Source organism: Astyanax mexicanus, chromosome 2 (genome assembly GCF_023375975.1).
Source record: "Astyanax mexicanus isolate ESR-SI-001 chromosome 2, AstMex3_surface, whole genome shotgun sequence".
Lineage (NCBI taxonomy): Eukaryota > Metazoa > Chordata > Actinopteri > Characiformes > Acestrorhamphidae > Astyanax > Astyanax mexicanus.
The window spans coordinates 9,287,937-9,296,470 of record NC_064409.1 but is presented as its reverse complement, the minus strand read 5'-3'; positions in this window follow the sequence as shown (position 1 = coordinate 9,296,470).

Sequence of the window (8,534 nt, the reverse complement as noted above, 5' to 3'; positions counted from 1 at the left end):
GCTCCGCAGTGACAGGTCTAAATGACTACCGGCCAGTAGCGCTCACTCCGATAGTCACAAAGTGCTTTGAAAGACTAGTTCAGACGCACATCAAAGCCATCATCAACGTCACTGTGGATCCACACCAGTGTGCATACAGGAAGAATCAATCCACAGAGGATGCCATTTCCTCCATGGTCCTCACTGCCCTCACCCACCAGGAGCAGAAGGATTCCTATGTCCGTATGCTGTTTTTGGACTTCACATCTGCTTTCAACACCATGATTCCTCAGATCCTGATAACCAAACTCTCCTCACTTGGACTGAGCTCTTCCCTGTGCAACTGGGTACTAGACTTCCTGACCAACAGGCCACAGTCTGTCATAATCCTCAGCACTGGCTCCCCTCAGGGCTGTGTGTTGAGCCCCCTCCTGTTCACAATGCTCACATATGACTGTTCACCTCTCCATCCAGGCTGTCATATTGTGAAGTTTGCAGAAGACATGGCAGTGGATGCATCACGAATAGAGATGAGTCCAGCTACAGGCAGGATGTGGAACACCTGGAAGGTTGGTGCAGAGAGAACAACCTCTGCATCAATTTTAAGAAGAAGAAGAAGAAGGAGATTTTTGTGGACTTCAGAAGGGGCCAACATGACCACCCCCCCTGCACATTGGAGAACCTGTGGTGGAAGTGGTTGACAGCTACAGGTACTTGGGTGTGCACCTGAGCAGCAACCTCACCTGGAGCAACAACACTTCCACTCTGGTCAGGAAGGCACATCAGCGGCTCTACTTCCTCAGGAGGCTGAGGCGAGCTGGACTCGGGACCGCAGTCCTCATCACTTTAACCACACTGAGACACTTTATTTTGTTACTGCTCTTAATTCACACTATTATATAGCTGCTATAGCAAACCTGCATTCTGGACTTCATGTTGCTGCTGCCTACTTTCCCTATTTTTGTGTATTTATCTTGATATCTATTTTATTCTATTTTATTCTGTTCTATTATATTTTTTGTTTTATTTTATCTTTTATTCATTGGTTTTAACAATTGCTCTTTGGGTGTAAACTGGACCCAAATTTCGTTCCACCTGTGATGTGAATGACAAAGTCTCCTTGAATCCTTAATAATAGAGATCAGGTATTGTACATCTCACATCTAAGTATAAAAATATAAAAATATTCAATGGAATATTCAGTTGATACAATGGAAAGTTGCATTCCAAGCTCATCTCTTCTATGGGCTTCAAGAAAATCTAAGAACATTGACAGAATAGCATGAACAATCAAGTTTGTTCAACATTTCATTTTCTTGCTTTGTTTTTTAAATTTATTTATTAATTTTTAATTCCTTCTCTTCTGTACAGGCAGTGTGAGGTTGATTGATGGTGGGAGTCGCTGTGCTGGGAGAGTGGAGGTTCTTCATAGAGGACAGTGGGGAACAGTGTGTGGTAATAACTGGGATATGAGAGATGCTGCAGTGGTGTGTAGAGAGCTGGGCTGTGGAGAGGCTGTAGATACACTGAGTGAAGCTCATTTCGGATCAGGATCAGGACCAATTTGGATGGATGATGTGGACTGTAGTGGATCAGAGTCTACACTGAAGAACTGTAGATCGACATTGTGGGGTAAACATGACTGCAATAAGACTCAAAATTCTGGAGTCATCTGCTTAGGTAAGCTACACTATGTTTTCATAAAATTAACATTGTTGTTTTATTTTGTAAACTACGGACATTTATTCCAAATTCCAAAGAAAATATTGCCAATTAGAGCATTTCTTTGCAGAAAAAAGAAATGGCTGTAATAAAAAACATGCAGAGCTTTCCGACCTCAAATAATGCAAAGAAAACAAGTTCATATTATAAATTTTTTAAGGTCTGCAAGGGCTGGTGCCCGGCCGAGGCATCCTCCGGGGCATCGGTGGGTGCGCCAGGCCAGCGCAGAGACCTAATTTGGCTGATTGCCAGCACCTGCGATCAACACCTTCTAAGTTTTCGGCGGTGTTCGTGATAGCTGTTTACATAGCACTGGATGCTAATGCTAAAAATGCGCTGAAGCAGCTTTATGACAACATCAGCTCACTTCAGAACAAGCATCCGGAGGCGATCTAAGTGGTAGCGGGGGATTTTAACCACGTAGAACAGAAGAACACGCTGAGGTTTAAGCAACACATGAGCATCCCAACGCAAGGTAATTACACGCTGGACCGTGTTTACACCAACGTGAGAGGCGCGTACAGAGCCTTCCCCCGCCACCACATCGAGCTCTCCAACCACATCTCCTTCATGCTGGCCACTGTATACCACCACCCCCCGCTGCGTTGCTCCAAACCCACACAGAAGACCATCAATGTGTGGCCCAGTGATGGCGACGCTGTACTGTAAGACTGCTTCAACTGCACAGACTGGCAGGGCTTCAGGGAGGCTGCTGAGTGTGAGGGGGAGCTGGATCTGGAGGATTACACATCTGCTGTTCTTGGATACATCAGCAAGTGCGTGGAGGATGTCACCACCACCAAGACTGTGACTACTTCGCTACCCGAACCAGAAGCCCTGGCTGAACACAGAGGCGTGTTCTCTGCTGAAAGCCAGAGATGCTGCCTTCAGGTCTGGTGACTCAGATGAACTCAGGCTAGAAGAGAGCTGACTGTTGGAGTTAAGAGGGCAAAAGCTGCATATGCTCAGAAAATCTTGGGACACTTTTCCTCCCAAGATCCACAGAGCATGTGGAAGGACATCAAGTGCATCACGGACTACAAATCCAACATTGCACATAGCTCCAAAGACCCATCCCCCCCCAGCACCAGACTCACACACTCACCAGGAGAGGAGCCCCTCAGCGTGACACCAGCATAAGTACGGAGGAGGATAAACCCACACATCAGTGGCTCTATTTCCTCAAGAGGCTGAGACCAGCTGGATTTTTATTTGATAAAAATGTTGAAAAACATGTATCATTTTCGTCCCACTTCACATTTATGCACATTTGTGCGTGTGTGTGAAAACATATGATTTTTATAGTGTATTATGATTCAGATTTTTAATACAAAGCAATTGCAATTTTTTTACTCTCATTTATTAAATCCTTTTATTATCTCGTCGTTTATGCTCTTATGACATTTTAGGAGTCCGGCTGGTTGGTGGTTCTCGCTGTTCGGGTCGAGTCGAGGTTCTTAATGAAGAGAGCTGGGTCACAGTGTGTGATGCTGACTTTAACCAGCAGGATGCAGAGGTTGTATGTCGAGACATGGGCTGTGGCTCTCCTGTGGAGGTTCTGGGAGCAGCTGCTTTTGGTAGAGGGGAGGGTCAGGTGTGGTCAGAGGAGCTTCAGTGTAGAGGAAACGAATCTCAGATTCACTTCTGTCCAAAATCATCTTCACTCAAACACAACTGCTCCCATGATAATGATGTGGGTCTGGTGTGTTCTGGTAAGAGCAAAATGTTTAATTGTTTTTCTTTTTCCAACTGCCTTTCTTTTTGACATTTGTATTCAGGTGTTATCCTAGCAGAACCTCTTTGGACCTGCATTAATATACATTGGTATATAAAACCTTTTCAGAACCACCTAATCAAAATGTTCTTTGCTGTAAATAGTTAAGTGAGTAGGTTGCATGATATGCTTTGCCATGGTAAGTGCTTTGGTTTGTGAAAGGCAGACACACACTTTGACCAGATTATATGGGCCAGGGCAATGTGCCAGGTGCAGTGGCCTAATAGGTTTAACAAAGCAGCCTTGTACTAGTCTTCCCCTCTCCAATTCACAGTGTCCAGTTACTAATTCAATGACATCACCCAGTGGCATCTTGTACCACTTAAGATGTGCCCCAGATAAAGTTCTCCGTAAAGCACAATGAGCCTGTGCCCCCATCTATTTCTAGTCAGACAGCACTCTGTCTCAGTAGCTCAGCCCTGTGCTCCATTACCTGTTTCCCATAATACAAGGCCTAGTAAAATGTAATATTTGTGACTTATTATATTGTCTGATTGGGGCAGGGGTGTTATATTTGTGCTGTATTACTGGCATTTGTTTTTTTCAGTGGATGGAAGTTTGATGACACTTTAGGAGAATCTGTGTTTGTCTAGAACACCTTACAGTGTTAATGTAAAAACTTTAAAAACACAGCTAGCAGAAACTCCCTGGTGGATAGTACTGATTACAAACACAGTAGACACTGTGGACAGTTGAAAACACAATGTGAGTAACGAGTTTCTCTAGCCCAGCAGTTGCAGATACAAGTGACTGTTGTTTTGGTGATTATTTTAGGCAAAAAAAAAAGTATATAAGAAGATATTTGCAGGTAGGCATATCAACTTTGCAGTTAACAGGACTGGTGAGAGTCGAATGTCAAAGCTGGGTTTGCAACACTGAATATGATTGATATATCAACCTTTATTTTCACTTGAAAATACATAAAGGGTGACCCTCATTAACAATGGCAACTAGAATTTATAGTTTAAAAGGGATTGAAAATATTTAATAAGAAATTAGAAATAATAAGGAACAAAATAGTAAAAAAAAAAAAAATAACAAAATAAATAAAATGTTTAAACTGACATTTATTATAGATGAATAAAATATATATACAAAAAGAAAATGAATAGGACATTTTAAAAATACCATAAAAAATTACACATAAAAAGGTAAGAATTTATATCTTATAAAGAAAAAGATAATAATAGTAAACGTAAAGTAAAATTATAAAAGACATTGTAAAATTAATCAAAATAAAAAATAATATAAAATCTAATTTGATAAATAAAATAAAACAAATAAATAAAACAAATTAAAATAATGTAAAATATAAACTTAGAAATGAAAAAACTGATTTTAAACAATCACAGGCTTACTGATAACAGAATAACTGACATTAGTTTCAGTTTTAAATCATGGAAACAGCACACCAAAACCTCAACTTATCATTTATATTTGATTATATTTGATTAACTTTAGAGGTCCTTACCCCTCTTAAATTTATTTAACTGAACTGAGTTTTATATTATATTTGTAGCCCCGCTGTGAATTCAGTTCTGCACTGTGAAAGAGAGAGAGGCGCAGCACATTTTGCCTGATTTTCTCTTGGTTAATGACAGTAAATATGGTGGTTATAGTGTGTTTAATACCATTGCTTTGCTGTTCCAACTACACTTGATCCAACCTTATTTAATAAAACAATTTTTTTAAGAAAACAGAGGCAATCCCACGTGCAATGGCGCTGTGCCAAGCCCCGCTATGCGTGCCATTTTAGAGTGCTGAACCAGATTTTAATTAATGAATCAATATATTTTATATTTTAATAAATGTGACCTTTTGATAAGAAACAAACACTAAAACATAGCTTTATAGATCTGTGTATTTCAAATGTTTTAAGTTTTATATAATTGACGGGCAGCGCCAGAGCAGAGCACGGTGACAATGTGCTTTTATGTTTTTCAAATATTAAAATTATGAAAGTGAATTTCAGTTAAATAATAGCTAAATGAAATAAAATTAATTTATGTTCAGTTTAAGTGCTTTTCTCTTTTATTTTTTATCTGCAAAACTGCAGTATTTGCGTGAGAATGAGCATCTGTTAAAATTCTCAAATAGCAGTATGTCTATATTTGCGATATTAAGATACAATTATTAAGTCCGTGTACTGAAAATAAATATAAATTCTTATAAATGTCAGAAAAAATATAACTAATAATAACTACTGTTCACATTTTTAAGTTTATTTAATTTTATAGGTAATGGCTGAAGGCTCTGGTTGAGGTGTTTTTTGCTGTGGTAAAGAAATGATGGTATGTGGTATTGTGCGTGGGAAGCGCAGTGCTCTCGTGGTCCGTGAACCAGTCATGGTTGCGCGGCTCTTTTTTTCTGCCGCCAAGATAGAAACACACCAGAAATTTACCTGAACACACATCACTTCCAGACCACCACACCCATCAGCATTAATATATTCCTTAAGTCCGATGCTATTTTAAAGACGCGTGCGCAAGGCGTGAAAATAGACTGTTGATGGGGTGTAAGATAGCAACACGCATCGTGACTAGCCTTGCACAGGGTGTATGACAGGACCCATAGTCTTCTTTAAAATGCTAAATAGACGTGTTATCTTAAGATGCTACATGTTCTAAACATTGGGTTATTTTTATTTCCTTCTGTAGTCATAATAACAAACTTTAAACAAGGGTGTTCAGATATTCGTAAATCACTGTATATACATCTGTATTCCTATTACAGGCAGCGTGAGGTTGGTGGATGGTGGCAGTCGCTGTGCTGGGAGAGTGGAGGTTCTTCATAGAGGACAGTGGGGAACAGTGTGTGATGATGACTGGGATATGAGTGATGCTGCAGTGGTGTGTAGAGAGCTGGGCTGTGGAGAGGCTGTAGATGCAGTGAGTGAATCTCACTTTGGATCAGGATCAGGACCAATCTGGATGGATGATGTGGACTGTAGTGGATCAGAACCTACACTGAAGAAATGTCAAATGAGAGGATGGGGTAAACATAACTGTAATCACTCTACAGATGCTGGAGTTATCTGTTCAGGTAAGACACTGTAAACAGGGGCTGTACATTATCTGCCATGTAGGCACAGAACATGTGATTTTCCTTTTCAACCTACTCTAAATCATTGTTGATTGCCAAGTTAAATTGGTGTGTTCAAACTGTGATGTACACTGGAATTCTCAACCAACAATTAGTCCACGTCTTTTACTGATCTATATTACGGTAATTTGTTTACTGTAATATATAGTTTTTTAACTTCTTTTGAACCCTTATACCTTCTTTAGTGTTCCCCAATGCATTATTAACCATCAATTAACTTTCAGGTGTCAGGCTGGTTAATGGCTCTCGCTGTTCTGGGAGAGTGGAGGTTCTTCATGGAGAGAGCTGGTTCACAGTGTGTGATGCTGACTTTAACCAGCAGGATGCAGAGGTTGTGTGTCGAGAGCTGGGCTGTGGTTCTCCTGTGGAGGTTCTGGGAGCAGCTGCTTTTGGTAGAGGGGAGGGTCAGGTGTGGTCAGAGGAGCTTCAGTGTAGAGGAAACGAATCTCAGATTCACTTCTGTCCAACATCATCTTCACTCAAACACAACTGCTCCCATGATAATGATGTGGGACTGGTGTGTGCAGGTAAGATATGCATGTTTATGATTAAGCAAATTTTTGCAATGTACAGCTACAGTTGCAAGAAAAATATATGAACCCTCTGGAATTAGTATTTCTAATTATTTAGTATTTCCTCAAATTACAAAAATAGACAAACACAGTCTGCTTAAACTAATACCACACAAAAAAATATATGTTTGCATGGTTTTATTGAACACAACATGTTAACATTCACAGTGAGGGGGGGGGCGTATGTAAACCCTTAGGCTAATGACTTTTCTAAGAGCTAATTGGAGCCAGGATGTGATGAGATTGGATGTGTTGGTTAAAGCTGCCCTGCCCTATAAAAAAACAAACACCACACACATTGCTTAATGTGAATCATGTCTTGCACAAAAGAGCTCTCAGAAGACCTATGTTCAAAAATTGTTGACTTGCATGAAGCTGGAAAGGGTTACAAAAGTATCTCTAAAAGCCTTGATGTCCACGGTAAGACAGACGCTCTACAAATGGAGAGGGTTCAGCACTGTTGCTACTCTCCCTAGGCGTGGTAAAGTCCTGTAAAGATGACTGCAAAAGCACAGCGCAGAATGATCAATAAGGTGAGGAAGAATCCTAGAGTGTCAGCTGAAGACTTACAGAAATCTCTGTCACATGCTAACATTTTTGTTGACTAATCTACAATAAGGAAAACATTAAACAAGCATGGAGTTCATGAGAGGACACCATGGAGAAAGCCACTGCTGCCCAAAAAAAACATTGCTGCACATTTAAAGTTTGCAAAAGAGCACCTGGATGTTCCACAGCAGTACTGCTAAATAACCTGTGGATTGATGAAACCAAAATTGAGTTGTTTGGAAGGAACACACAACGCTATGTATGGAGAAAAGAGGCATAGCACACCATCATCAAAACCTCATCCCAACTGTGAAACATGGCGGAGGGTGTATCATGGTTTGGGGCTGCTTTGCTGCCTCAGGGCCTGGACAGATTGCCGTCATCAACTAAAAAAATAATCTCCAAGTTAATCCAGACATTTTGCAGGAAAACTTAAGACCATTTATCCGCCAACTGAACCTCAACGGAGGATGGATGATGCAACAGGACAGCTACCCAAAACATAAAAGTAAATCAACAACCGAATGGCATCAACAGAAAAAATAAGCTTTCTGGAGAGTCCTGACCTCAACCCAATTGAGATGCATGACCTCAAGAGAGTGATTCACGCCAGATATCCCAAGAATATTGCTGAACTGAAGCAGTTCAGCAGCAGAGGAATGGTCCAAAATTCCTCCTGACTGTTCTGCAGGTCTGATCTGCAACTACAGGAAACGTTTGGCTGAGGTTTTTGCTGCCAAAGGGTGGCTCAGCAAGTTATTAAATCCAAAGGTTCACATGTTTTGTTACCTCACAATCTGAAATTAAAATTGATTATTTGCATAATTTAATTTACA